The sequence below is a fragment of the Narcine bancroftii genome, unplaced genomic scaffold (assembly GCF_036971445.1).
Source record: "Narcine bancroftii isolate sNarBan1 unplaced genomic scaffold, sNarBan1.hap1 Scaffold_153, whole genome shotgun sequence".
Classification (NCBI taxonomy): Eukaryota; Metazoa; Chordata; class Chondrichthyes; order Torpediniformes; family Narcinidae; genus Narcine; species Narcine bancroftii.
The window spans coordinates 186,224-199,460 of record NW_027211888.1 but is presented as its reverse complement, the minus strand read 5'-3'; the positions used below and the strand labels follow the sequence as shown (position 1 = coordinate 199,460).

The 13,237-nt window shown below is 42.9% G+C and overlaps 1 long non-coding RNA gene across 2 annotated transcripts in view; it reads right to left on the bottom strand.

Annotated features, from left to right (window-relative positions):
• Positions 1 to 11,513: 11,513 nt before the first annotated feature.
• Positions 11,514 to 13,237, bottom strand: part of LOC138750485 (uncharacterized) — a 167,577-nt gene continuing 165,853 nt past the window's right edge. For both annotated transcript variants that reach the window (XR_011349357.1, XR_011349358.1), the window contains exon 3: positions 11,514 to 12,548. This is a non-coding gene — a long non-coding RNA (uncharacterized lncRNA). The remainder of the gene's footprint in view (positions 12,549 to 13,237) is intronic.

Here is a 13,237-nt window from a genome sequence, read left to right as displayed (position 1 = left end):
ATCTAGCATCTGGCAGGTAGTCAATGCTAAATCCGGCATCTCACTGGCAGACAGTCCAAATCTGGCATCTGGCAGGCCAACCATTCCACATTTAGTATCTGGCAGGAGTACCATTCCACATCTGGCATTTGGCAGCAAACAAATCCACATCTGGCGATTGACAGTATAAATTTGTTATGTGAGTGAGTTCCCCAGTGTAACCGTGTTATGTGAGTCAGTTCCATGGTGTAAACTTGTCATATGAGAGAGTTGCACAGTATAATTTTGTTTACTTAGTGTAACCCATATTCCAAACTATATGTTAGTGTGTCCCACAGAGTAAACTTGTTGTGTGAGTAATTTAGACCGTGTGACCTTATTATGTGAGTGATTCCCACCATGTAAACTTGTAATGTGTCTGAGTTTCACTGTGTAACCTTGTAATTTTGCTAAATTTGATATTGTTTGTTCGTGAGTTCCTCAGTGCAACTTTTTTAGGTGAGTGACTTCCACAGTGTAACCGTGTTATGTAATTTACACAGTGTGACATTGTTATGTGAGTGAGTCCCACGGTTTGACCTTGTTATATGAGAGAGTTTGAAAGTGTGACGTTGTTATGGAAGTGAATTCCACAGTGTCAACCTGTCTAGTTAGTGAGCCTCAGAGTGTAACATTGGTAGAGAGTGAGTTTGAGTGTGTGACATTGTTAAGTGTGAGATTCCCACAGTGTAAACTTGTTATGTGGGTGTGTTTCACAGTTTTACCTTGTAATTTTGCTAAATTCGATATTGAACATGTTATGTTAGTGAGTTCCTCAATGAAACATGTTCTGGTGTGTGTGTTCCACAGTGTAACCGTGTTATGTCGGAGCGTTCCACAGTATAATTTTGGGTATTTAGGGCATCTGTCTTGGGTAAACTTATACCTCTCATTTTGTTCATTTTAGATTGGTCACAGTGTTTGAGCTACCGAAAGAAAATAGACACACACACCGAGAGCAGTTCAGTTTATACAAATGTTTATTACTAATTCAAAAGCTGATTTCACACTACAATATGCAAGCCCTTCCCAACTATACTTATCAACGCTTGGACTGGTCCCAACTGCCGAAGCGAGGCAACGACTGCACACTTGTAGTAGGTTGTCAGGGCGCTGGTAGCAGCTTCTCCACCTCCCCCGACCGGGACGTTGCTTGGACTCTGGCTGTTCTTCCTTCTTGACAAGGGGTGTTCCCACCCCTCGGAAAATCTAAACTTCAGCAGCAGGACCACAGACTTTTATACCCCAAAAACAATTAATCATGCACCCACTCCCTCTAACATTTGTCAGTCAAAATCAAAGCTGAGCATACTATTCTACAATTTAGAAGATTAATTATTATGGAGCAGGATGCTATGATATCCTGGTTTATCTCGTAGATACAAGGACTCATTAAAACTTCTTGAGCAAGACAGGTTGTGACCAATACGTCAATTTCAGAGTGTCGTATTTGACAACTGCTTTCCCTGGGCCTCACGGTGGAATTCCATTTCAAAGTGTATCTTCAGATAAGTCCCCATGGCTGAGTTTAATTACATCTGCTAGTTCTGAAAGTAAGGTGACCTGCGTGTGGACCCAGTGTCGTCAGTTCCACATAAGCAAAAAGCATCTGAGTACATGGTTTTAATCCTCCATTACAGCATCCCATATTGTAAACTTTATGTTAGTGAGTCCCACAGTGTAAATTTGTTATGTGAATAATTTTCACAGTGTGACCTTATTATGTTAGTCCCACAAGTTGTCCTTATTATGTGAGAAATTCCCACAGAGTAAACTTGTAATGTCAGTGAGTTTGAAAGTGTGACATTGTTATGGAAGTGAATTCCACAGTGTCAACCTGTCTAGTTAGTGGGCCTCAGAGTATAACATTGGTATAGAGTGAGTTTGACTGTGTGACATTGTTATGTGTGAGAGTCCCAACGTGTAAACTTGTTATGTGTCTGAGTTTCACAGTGTTACCTTTTAATTTCGCTAAATTCAATTTTGAAAATGTGATGTTAATGAGTTCCTCAGTGTAATCTTTTTAGGTCAGTAAGTCCCATGGTGTAAACTTGTTATGGGAGTAACTTACACAGTGTGACCGTATTATGTGAGTCCCAAAATTTGACCTTGTTGTGTGAGTGATTCCCACCATGTAAACTGGTTATGTGCCTGAGTTTCACAGTGTAACCATGTAATTTTGCTAAATTCGAAATTGAAAAAGTTATATTAGTGAGTTCCTCAGTGCAACTTTTTTAGGTGAGTGAGTTCCACAGTGTAAACTTGTTATGTGAGTGAGTTCCACAGTGTAAACTTGTCATGTGAGAGATTTGCACAGTATAATTTTGGGAACTTAGGGAATCCCATATTGTAAACTTTATGTTAGTGAGTCCCACAGTGTAAATTTGTTCTGTGAGTAATTTACACAGTGTGACCTTATTATGTGCATCCCACAAATTCACCTTATTATGTGAGAGATTCCCAGAGTGTAAACTTGTTATGTGAGTGAGTTTGAAAGTGTGACATTGTTATCGAAGTGATTTCCATAGTGTCAACCTTTCTACTTAGTGAGTATCAGAGTGTAACATTGGTATGGAGTGTGTTCGACAGTGTTACATTGTTATATGTGAGATTCCCACCGTGTAAACTTGTTATGTGGGTGAGTTTCACAGTGTAACCTTGTAATTTCGCTAAATTCAGTATTGAAAATGTTATGTTAGTGAATTCCTCAGCGTGACCTTTTTAGGTGAGTGAGTCCCACACTGTAAACTCACCGCTGTACCATTTCAAATCTGGCATCTGGCACGAATTCCATTCCACATCCGGTATATTGTCCAGAAGATCATTATACTCTGGCATCTCGCCGCTGTTCCATTACACATCCAGCATCTGTCATGAAGTCCATTCCACATCCGGATTCTCACAGAAGGACCATTCCACCTCCAGCATCTGGCAGGTGGACCATTCCACATCTGGCATTTGGCAGGCAGACCATTCCACATTTGTGTGTTTGCAGGTGGACAATTCCAACTCCGGGATCTTGCAAGCATACATATCCACATCTGGCATCTGGCACAAATTATATTGTACATCCAGAGCCTCACATGAGGAACATTCCACCTCCGTCATCTGGCAGATGTACCATTCCACATGCGGAATGTGTCAGAGGAACATTCCACATCCAGCATCTTCCAGGTGGACAATTCCACATCCATTATCTGTTAGGCTGAGCAGTCCAATTCCAGCAAATGGCAGGAAGATGATACCAGATTCAGCATCTTACAGGCAGACCATTCCACATCCAGCATCTGGCAGGAAGTCAATTCTAAATGCGACATCTCGCTGGCAGACCAGTCCACATCTGGCATCTATCAGGCAGACTAGTCAATATCTGGGAATCAAGTGGGTGGACAATGCCACATCTGGCATCATGCAGTCCGACCACTCCACATGCTGCATCTGGGAAAAAAAACCATTCTATATCTGGCATCTGGCAGCAAACCATTCCCCATCCTGCAACTGGCAGGTGGTCTATTCCACACCAGCATCAGCCAGGCAGACTATTCCATATCCAGCATCTGGCAGAGGACCATTCCACATCCTGAAACTGACAAGCATACCATTTCACATCTGGCATCTGGCACGAATTTCATTCCACATCCGGCATCCGTCCAGAAGATCATTCTACATCCGGCATCTCGCCGCTGTACCATTACACGTCCGGCATCTGGTACAAAGTCCATTCCACATCCGGATTCTCACAGAAGGACCATTCTACCTCCGGCATCTGGCAGGTGGAACATTCCACATCTGGCGACTCGCAGGTGGACAATTATACCTCCGATATCTTGCAGGTGGGCAATTCCACATCTAGCATCTGGCACGAATTATATTGTACATCCACATTCTCACATGAGGACCATCTGGCAGATGTACCATTCCAAATCCGGAATGTGTCAGAGGAACATTCCACGTCCAGCATCTTCCAGATGGACAATTACACATCTGGCATCTGTTAGGCAGAGCAGTCCATGTCCAGCAAATGGCAGGAAGATGATACCAGATTCAGCATCTTACAGGCAGACCATTCCATATCTAGCATCTGGCAGGTAGTCAATGCTAAATCCGGCATCTCACTGGCAGACAGTCCAAATCTGGCATCTGGCAGGCCAACCATTCCACATTTAGTATCTGGCAGGAGTACCATTCCACATCTGGCATTTGGCAGCAAACAAATCCACATCTGGCGATTGACAGTATAAATTTGTTATGTGAGTGAGTTCCCCAGTGTAACCGTGTTATGTGAGTCAGTTCCACAGTGTAAACTTGTCATATGAGAGAGTTGCACAGTATAATTTTGTTTACTTAGTGTAACCTATATTCCAAACTATATGTTAGTGTGTCCCACAGTGTAAACTTCTGTGAGTAATTTACATAGTGTGACCTTGTCATGTGATTGATTCCCACCATGTAAACTTGTTATGTGTCTGAGTTTCACAGTCTAACCTTGTAATTTTGCTAAATTCGACATTGAAAAAGTTATGTTAGTGAGTTCCTCAGTGCAACATTTTTAGGTGAGTGTGTTCCACAGTGTAAACTTGTCATGTGAGAGAGTTGCACAGTATAATTTTGGGTACTGAGGGAATCCCATATTGTAAACTTTATGTTAGTGAGTCCCACAGTGTAAATTTGTTATGTGAGTGATTTACACAGTGTGACCTTATTATGTGAGTCCCACAAATTCACCTTCTTATGTGAGAGATTCCCAGAGTTTAAATTTGTTTTGTGAGTGAGTTTGAAAGTGTGACATTGTTATTGAAGTGATTTCCATAGTGTCAACCTTTCTACTTAGTGAGTCTCAGGGTGTAACATTGGTATGGAGTGAGTTCGACAGTGTGACATTTTATGTGTGAGATTCCCAAGGTGTAAATTTTTTATGTGGGTGAGTTTCACAGTGTAACCTTGTAATTTTGCTAAATTCAGTATTGAAAATGTTATGTTAGTGGGTTCCTCAGTGCAACTTTTTTAGGTGAGTGTGTTCCACAGTGTGAGTGAGTCTCACCATTTGACCTTGTAATGTCAGTGAGTTTGAAAGTTTAACATTGTTATGGAAGTGAATTCCACAGTGTCAACCTGTCTATTTAGTGGGCCTCAGAGTGTAACATTGGCATAGAGTGAGTTTGACAATGTGACATTGTTATGTGTGAGAGTCCCACCGTGTAAACTTGTTATGTGTCTGAGTTTCACAGAGTTACCTTTTAATTTCGCTAAATTCGATATTCAAAATGTGATTTTAATGAGTTCCTCAGTGTAACCTTTTTAGGTGAGAGATTCCCACAGTGTAACCATGTTATGTGAGTTATTTCCACAGTGTAAACTTGTCGTGTGAGAGAGTTGCACCGTATAATTTTGTTCACTTGGGGAATCCCATATTGTAAACTTCATGTGAGTTAGTCCCACAGTGTAAACTTGTTGTGTGAGTCATTTACACAGTGTGACCTTGTTATGTGAGTGATTCCCACCATGTAAACTTGTTATGTGTCTGAGTTTCAATGTGTAACCTTGTAATTTTGCTAAATTCGATATTGTTTGTTGGTGAGTTCCTCAGTGCAACTTTTTTAGGTGAGTGTGTTCCACAGTGTGAGTGAGTCTCACCATTTGACCTTGTAATGTCAGTGAGTTTGAAAGTGTTACATTGTTATGGAAGTGAATTCCACAGTGTCAACCTGTCTACTTAGTGGGCCTCAGAGTGTAACATTGGCATAGAGTGTGTTCGACAGTGTTACATTGTTACATGTGAGATTCTCACCGTGTAAACTTGTTATGTGGTTGAGTTTCACAGTGTTACCTTGTAATTCGCTAAATTCGACATTGAAAATGTTATGTTAGTGAATTGCTCAGTGTAACCTTTTTAGGTGAGTGAGTCCCACACTGTAAACTCGCCGCTGTACACTTTCACATCTGGCATCTGGCACGAATTCCATTCCACATCTGGTATCTGTCCTGAAGATCATTCTACTCTGGCATCTCGCCGCTGTACCATTACACATCCAGCATCTGTCAGGAAGTCCATTCCACATCCGGATTCTCACAGAACGACCATTCAACCTCCGGCATCTGGCAGGTGGACCATTCCACATCTGGCATTTGGCAGGTGTACCATTCCACATCTGGCATCTGGCAGGCAGACCATTCCACATTTGGGTGTTTGCAGGTGGACAATTCCAACTCCGGGATCTGGCAAGCATACAATTCCACATCTGGCATCTGGCACAAATTATATTGTACATCCAGAGCCTCATATGAGGAACATTCCACCTCCGGCATCTGGCAGATGTACCATTCCACATGCGGAATGTGTCAGAGGAACATTCCACATCAGCATCTTCCAGGTGGACAATTCCACATCCATCATCTGTTAGGCTGAGCAGTCCAATTCCAGCAAATGGCAGGAAGATGATACCAGATTCAGCATCTTACAGGCAGACCATTCCACATCCAGCATCTGGCAGGTAGTCAATTCTAAATGCGGCATCTCGCTGGCAGACCAGTCCACATCTGGCATCTATCAGGCAGACTAGTCAATATTTGGCATCAAGTGGGTGGACAATGCCACATCTGGCATCAGGCAGTCCGACCACTCCACATGCTGCATCTGGGAAAAAAAAACATTCTATATCTGGCATCTGGCAGCAAACCATTCCCCATCCTTCAACTGGCAGGTGGTCTATTCCACACCAGCATCAGCCAGGCAGACTATTCCATATCCAGCATCTGGCAGAGGACCATTCCACATCCTGAAACTGACAAGCATACCATTTCACATCTGGCATCTGGCACGAATTTCATTCCAGATCCGGCATCCGTCCAGAAGATCATTCTACATCCGGCATCTCGCCGCTATACCATTACACGTCTGGCATCTGGTACAAAGTCCATTCCACATCCGGATTCTCACAGAAGGACCATTCCACCTCCGGCATCTGGCAGGTGGAACATTCCACATCTGCCGTCTTGCAGGTGGACAATTACTTTGGCTTGGCTTCGCGGACGAAGATTTATGGAGGGGGTAAAAAGTCCACGTCAGCTGCAGGCTCGTTTGTGGCTGACCAGTCCGATGCGGGACAGGCAGACACGATTGCAGCGGTTGCAAGGGAAAATTGGTTGGTTGGGTGGGGTCCGACAACTTGCAGGTGCACAATTCCACATCTAGCATCTGGCACGAATTATATTGTACATCCACATTCTCACATGAGGACCATCTGGCAGATGTACCATTCCAAATCCGGAATGTGGCAGAGGAACATTCCACATCCAGCATCTTCCAGATGGACAATTCCACATCTGGCATCTGTTAGGCAGAGCAGTCCATGTCCAGCAAATGGCAGGAAGATGATACCAGATTCAGCATCTTACAGACAAACCATTCCACATCTAGCATCTGGCAGGTAGTCAATTCTAAATCGGGCATCTCACTGGCAGACCAGTCTAAATCTGGCATCTGGCAGGCCAACCACTCCACATTCAGAATCTGGTAGGAGTACCATTCCACATCAGGCATTTGGCAGCAAACAAATCCACATCCGGCGACGGACAGTATAAACTTGTTATGTGAGTCAGTTCCACAGTGTAACCGTGTTATGTGAGTCAGTTCCACAATGTAAACTTGTCATATGAGAGAGTTGCACAGTATTATTTTGTTTACTTAGTGTAACCCATATTCCAAACTATATGTTAGTGTGTCCCACAGAGTAAACTTGTTGTGTGAGTAATTAAGACTGTGACCTTATTATGTGAGTGATTCCCACCATGTAAACTTGTAATGTGTCTGAGTTTCACTGTGTAACCTTATAATTTTGCTAAATTCGATATTGTTTGTACGTGAGTTCCTCAGTGCAACTTTTTTAGGTGAGTGAGTTCCACAGTGTAACCGTGTTATGTAATTTACACAGTGTGACCTTGTTATGTGAGTGAGTCCCACCGTTTGACCTTGTTATATGAGAGAGTTTGGAAGTGCGACGTTGTTATGGAAGTGAATTCCACAGTGTCAACCTGTCTAGTTAGTGAGCCTCAGAGCGTAACATTGGTAGAGAGTGAGTTTGACTGTGTGACATTGTTATGTGTGAGAGTCCCAACGTGTAAACTTGTTATGTGTCTGAGTTTCACAGTGTTACCTTTTAATTTCGCTAAATTCGATTTTGAAAATGTGATGTTAATGAGTTCCTCAGTGTAATCTTTTTAGGTGAGTAAGTCCCATGGTGTAAACTTGTTATGGGAGTAACTTACACAGTGTGACCGTATGATGTGAGTCCCAAAATTTGACCTTGTTGTGTGAGTGATTCCCACCATGTAAACTGGTTATGTGCCTGAGTTTCACAGTGTAACCATGTAATTTTGCTAAATTCGAAATTGAAAAAGTTATATTAGTGAGTTCCTCAGTGCAACTTTTTTAGGTGAGTGAGTTCCACAGTATAACCTTGTAATGTGAGTGAGTCCCACCGTTTGACCTTGTTATATGAGAGAGTTTGAAAGTGTGACGTTGTTATGGAAGTGAATTCCACAGTGTCAACCTGTCTAGTTAGTGAGCCTCAGAGTGTAACATTGGAGAGAGTGAGTTTGACTGTGTGACATTGTTATGTGTGAGATTCCCACAGTGTAAATTTGTTATGTGGGTGAGTTTCACAGTCTAACCTTGTAATTTTGCTAAATTCCAGCTGGTCTGCCAACGAGATGCCGGATTTAGAATTGACTACCTGCCAGATGCCGGATGTGGAATGGTCTGCCTGTCAGATGCTGGATGTGGAATGTTCCTCTGCCAGATTCCGGATGTGGAATGGTACACCTGCCAAATGTTGGAGGTGGAATGGTCCTCATGTGAGAATCCGGATGTGGAATGGACTTCGTGCCAGTTTCTGGATGTGGAATGGACTGCTAGCAACTTACAGAATGTGGAATGGTCCTTTGCCAGATGCCGGATGTGGAATGTTCTACCTGTCAGATTCATGATGTGGAATGGCCTTCCTGGAAAATGTCCGATATGGAATGGTCCATCTGACATATGCTGGATGAGGAATAGTCTGCCTGCCAGAAGCAAGAAGGAGAATGGTCTTCCTGCCAGTTGCTGGATCTGGAATGGTTCTTCTTCAATATGTCGGATTTCCAATGGTCCACCTGCCAGATGCCGGATGTAGAATGGTCTTCCTGCCAGATGCAGTGACTCCAATTTGACAGTTAGGAGATGGTTTAACAGTGATGTACTGTAAACTGAAGCAGATATTATGATACCAGGTACACAGTGTTGAGAGGGTTTAACAGTGATGTACAATAAACTGTGCCAAATACAGTAACACGGGTCTCATAGTGGGGAGAAAGATTAACGGTGATGTTAGACAGATCCTGTGACAAAGGTTTCACAGTGTTGAGAAGTTTAAATAGTGACGTACGATAAACTTTGGTGGATATGGTGACCGAGTTTAAAGTGGAGAGATGGTTTAATGGTGATATATGGTAGACTCAGGCATATTTTGTGACACTGTGTTCACAGTAGTGAAATGGTTAAAAAGTGATGTACGATAAACTGTGTCAGATACTGTAACACCATGTTCACAGTAAGAAGGTTTAATGGTGATGTACGGCAGACTGAGGCAGAGACCGTTACACTGGGTTCACAGTGGGGAGAAAGTTTACAGTTTTGTACAATAAACTGTGGCAGAAACTCTGACAAGAGGTTTCCAGTTGGCATAAGGTTTAACGGTGCTGTAAGATAAACTGTGACAGATACTGAGACACCAAGTTCACAGACGTGAGAATGTTCAATGGTGGTATATGGTTGACTGAGGCAGGTACTCAGACACTGGGCTCACAGTGGTGAGAAGGTTTAACGGTGATGCATGGCAGACATAGGCAAATAATGTTACACCGGGTTCACCGGGCAGAAGGTTTAACGGTGATATACGGAAGAATGAGGAAGATACTGTGAGACAGGGTTCACAGCAGCAGTGAGAAGGTTTAACAGTGATGTCCAATATAATGTAGCAAATACTGTGACACTGGATTCACATTTGAGAGATAAAACAATGGTGATGTATGGCAGACTGAGGCAGATACTGTGACACCAGTTACACAGTGGGGAGAATGTTTAATGAGGATGTATGGTACACTTTGACAGATACTGTTCACACCAGGTACACAGTAGTGAGTAGGTTTAACAGTGATATATGATACATTGAGATAGACAACAGACTCGCCAAGGCAAATAGCGCCTTTGGAAGACTACAAGTCTGGAAAAACAACCAACTGAAAAACCTCACAAAGATAAGCGTATACAGAGCCGTTGTCATACCCACACTCCTGTTCGGCTCCGAATCATGGGTCCTCTACCGGCACAACCTACGGCTCCTAGAACGCTTCCACCAGCGTTGTCTCCGCTCCATCCTCAACATCCATTGGAGCGCTTACACCCCTAACGTCGAAGTACTCGAGATGGCAGAGGTCGACAGCATCGAGTCCACGCTGCTGAAGATCCAGCTGCGCTGGATGGGTCACGTCTCCAGAATGGAGGACCATCGCCTTCCCAAGATCGTGTTATATGGCGAGCTCTCCACTGGCCACCGTGACAGAGGTGCACCAAAGAAAAGGTACAAGGACTGCCTAAAGAAATCTCTTTGTGCCTGCCACATTGACCACCGCCAGTGGGCTGATAACGCCTCAAACCGTGCATCTTGGCGCCTCACAGTTTGGCGGGAAGCAACCTCCTTTGAAGAAGACCGCAGAGCCCACCTCACTGACAAAAGGCAAAGGAGGAAAAACCCAACACCCAACCCCAACCAACCAATTTTCCCTTGCAACCGCTGCAATCGTGTCTGCCTGTCCCGCATCGGACTTGTCAGCCACAAACGAGCCTGCAGCTGACGTGGACTTTTTACCCCCTCCATAAATCTTCGTCCGCGAAGCCAAGCCAAAGATGATACATTATGGCAGATGCAGAGACACCAGGTTCACAGTGAGGAGAAGGTTTTATGATGTTTGTTAGAGTGAGACAGATACTGTGACATTGAGTTCACAGTGGTGGAAGATTTAACAGTACGATAAACAGTCCCAGGTTCTGTGACACCTGATAACCATTTGTTAGTGGATTTAACAGTGTAGTATTATGTGTAGCAGATATTTTGACAGAAGGTTCAAAGGGGAAAGAGGTTTAATGGCGATGTACGATAATCTGTGGCAGATAGAGAGACAATGGGTTTACAGTGGGGAGAAGGATGAACAGTGATGTATGATAAATTGTGGCAATACTGTGACATGATGTTCACAATATTATGAAGTTTTAATGGTGATGTATAATAAACTCTGGCATATACTATGACCCCAGTTTCACAGTGGGGAGAAGGTTCAACATTGATGTACAATAAACTACGTCAGATACTGTGACACCGGGTTCACAGTAATGAGAATGTTTAACAGTGATACACGATAAACAGTTCCAGATATTATGACACCGGGTTCACTGTGGAGAGATGGTTTAATGGTGATGTACGGCAGACTGAGACAGATACTATAAACTCCATGAGATACTGTGACACCGGATTCACTGTGGGGAGTGGTTTAATAGTGATGAACAGAAGACAGAGGCAGATACTTTGAAACCGGATTCACAATGGGGAGAAGGTCAATCACTGCTGGACGATAAACTGTGCAAGATACTTTGATCTTAGGTTCACAGTGCGAGAAGCTGTCACAGTAATGAACGATGAACTGTGTCAAATACTGTGACCCCAGGTTCACAGTGGGGAGAAAGTTTAATGGTGATGTACGGTAAATTGAGATGGATACTGTGACACTAGTTGAATAGAGGGAATGAGTTTAAACAGTGATTAACGATAAACTGTGTCAAATATTGTGACACTGGGTTCACATCCGTCATACGGTTGAACAGTAATGTACGATAAACTGTGTTTGATACTGTGACACCAAGTTCACAATGGGGAGAATGTTAATGGGAATGTAGGTAGATGGAGACCGATACTGTGACACAGATTTCAGAGTATGGAGTAGGTATAACAGTGATGTACAATAAACAGCGGGAGATACCGCATTCACAGTGGGGGAGAAGGTTAACGGGGATGGATGGTACATTAAGGGAGATACTGTGGCACCAGGTTCACAGTGGGGAGAAGGTTTAACGTGATGTACGGTAGACTGAGGTAGAGACTATGACACAAGGCTCATTGTATTGTTAATTTCCCTTCATTACAACATCTAATTTATATGCTCCATTTTTCTTGTGGCAACTTCCAAACTTTCCATAAAGTTAAATTCTAATCAGATTTAGTTCATTTAAATAGGTCACCATTAAAAGCCCAAATCATTTGGTCTCTAAAGTACGCCTCACAAAATTAAATTCTTTACTTGGGTTTGGTTGCAACAGCTCTTCAGTTTGCTTCATTATTTTTTCAGTCCCTCGTTTTGTGTTTTCTTTTTTGCCTGTGCAGCTTCACCAAATGGGCATCCAACTCTCTCTTCTCAGCTTGACCCAACGTCTCCTCTGTAAACTTAAGCAAACCAAGGAGACCAAAGTTAAAATTTTCATATTTGCATTTTCAAAAACAAAAATGGTGCTGTGACTTGCAGTTTCACATCTTAATCCCACTTGCTAAACTTGCAAGCAACTGCACCTCATCCTACAGCTGGAAAATTGCAAGAGAACTGCTGGGTTAAAGCAAAGATTCCTCCCAGTCACCTCATTAAAGGCCTCCAAGTTAACAACAGATAGCAACCTGAAAGATAAATACAAAGATCTGTATCAGGAATATTAACGGGCTTTTAAAAAAAATCATTTCCACTATTGAAAGAAAACTCAGGCTTTTGTTGAACAATTCCTGTTGTATTCCTCAAAATGGTTTGAATCTTGATTTCAAGCAGAGTCATTTGGTGAGATTGTTGGTCCAGAACAAACCCTGCCCACACACTCCCTTAAATACCTCCAAAGTCCTGGCTCAGCTCTGCTCCATGCTAAAGCTATCAGAGCTTTTCTGAAGAGATATCAGAATTCAGATGCAGATACGACGAGTCAGAAACACCCTAATACTTCCCTGAACAACACACCTCTCTCTGAAAACCAGCAAGAACCTTCCTGAACTGTAATGTTTTTTTTACCTTTCGAGCACCAAAGCCTGGTGAATTTTACATATGTTAAATTCTGTGCACAGTATAAGAATGGCCTGCAACCAGTGAACTTTGA